Source organism: Magnolia sinica, chromosome 5 (genome assembly GCF_029962835.1).
Source record: "Magnolia sinica isolate HGM2019 chromosome 5, MsV1, whole genome shotgun sequence".
Classification (NCBI taxonomy): domain Eukaryota; kingdom Viridiplantae; phylum Streptophyta; class Magnoliopsida; order Magnoliales; family Magnoliaceae; genus Magnolia; species Magnolia sinica.
Genome location: NC_080577.1, coordinates 34,858,952 through 34,860,383, shown reverse-complemented (window position 1 = coordinate 34,860,383; position 1,432 = coordinate 34,858,952). Strand labels below are relative to the sequence as shown.

Genomic DNA, 1,432 nt, shown 5'->3' with positions numbered 1-1,432 from the left:
CTTCCATGGCCTCAACTTTCCTTATGAGCGTAGTCACTTTACACTTGAGATCATCCTCTTCTTTCAAGAGATATAATCCACCTTTCTCCTTTAATTGAGTCGGCCTAGACGTGGTGTTCGCCAGTGGGTAATAGTCCCATGATTGTGTTTTTTCAGCGAGACTATCGAGGTAATCCCATTCCTCGTCAACATCTTTGTTGATGAACTCTCCATTACACATTGTCTCGACCATTTGGCGCATGGAAGATGTCAGTCCATCATAGAAAAAATTTGTAATGCGCCACGTTTCAAATCCGTGTTGTGGGCATGAACTGACCAAATCTTTGAACCTTTCCCAACATTGGAAGAATGTTTCATCTTCCTTTTGGGCAAAGTTCATGATCGCTTTTCTGAGGGTAATTGTTTTATGATGTGGGAAGAATTTTTTTATGAATTCCCTCTGCATGTCGTTCCATGTGCCAATGGATCTAGGACGCAGTGAATGTAACCACGTCTTAGCTTTCTCTTTTAAGGAAAAAGGAAAGAGTTTCAGCCTAATTGTATCCTCAGATACATTAGGAAAACATAATGTAGCTATTATCTCATCGAACTCTTTCAAATGTAAATATGGACTTTCTGATTCAAGTCCATGGAATTTGGGAAGGAGTTGGATAACTCCTGGCTTGATGTCCATTTGTCCTGTATTTTCAGGAAAAATCATGCATGAGGGCATACTCACTCCCGCCGGTTGTAGATAATCTCGTAAAGTACGAGGCGGGGGTGCCTGTTGCACCTCATTCTCATCTTGGGTATCCTCCACCCTAGGTGGAAGTGGAGGAGGTTGGTCTTCAGCCATAACCTCAGTTAACTCAGGGGATTTCGAGCGGTGTCTAATCCTGCGATGGATAGTCAACCCCTCAACCAATCCTCCTTCAGTTAAGAGACGTCGAGTGTTGTCACGGGCCCACTTGGGCATGAAAACACTCGCAGCCCTCAATTAAAAACCTAATCCTAAGAAAGAAAATCTAGAAAGAAAGAGAGAGTTGGAAAGAAATTACCAAATTGAAGTCCTAAGTTAAAAACCTGCAAAATAAAACAAAAATAAGTTAGATTCTAAAAAGAAAAATAGCAGTAAATTAATTTCTAAAAGAAGGAATTCTTAAAAGAAAGTGGAGATTTCTAAAATAAATTAGGAAAGATCTAAACTAGAAAGTAGATTATTAAAAGAGAACTGAAAGATAGGAAGTAGGGAAAAAGCTTACCAAATTAGAAATTTCTATCTTAAAGGCCTACAAAATAGGAAGGTTAGTTTCTAAACAAAAATCCTAAAAATAAATTAGGAAAATAAATTAGATTCTAAAAGTGCTAGAATTAGAAAATTTCTAAAATTTAAACCCTAATTCAAAAAATATGAAAAAGTAGAGAGATTAGGAAGGAATTACCAATTGAGAAA

At 37.6% G+C, this 1,432-nt stretch overlaps 1 non-coding gene across 1 annotated transcript; it reads left to right on the top strand.

Moving 5' to 3' along the window:
• The first annotated feature begins 290 nt into the window (after positions 1 to 290).
• Positions 291 to 397, top strand: LOC131247763 (small nucleolar RNA R71). Its single transcript, XR_009172033.1, has one exon. It is a non-coding gene; the product is annotated as a small nucleolar RNA R71 (small nucleolar RNA).
• Positions 398 to 1,432: the final 1,035 nt, after the last annotated feature.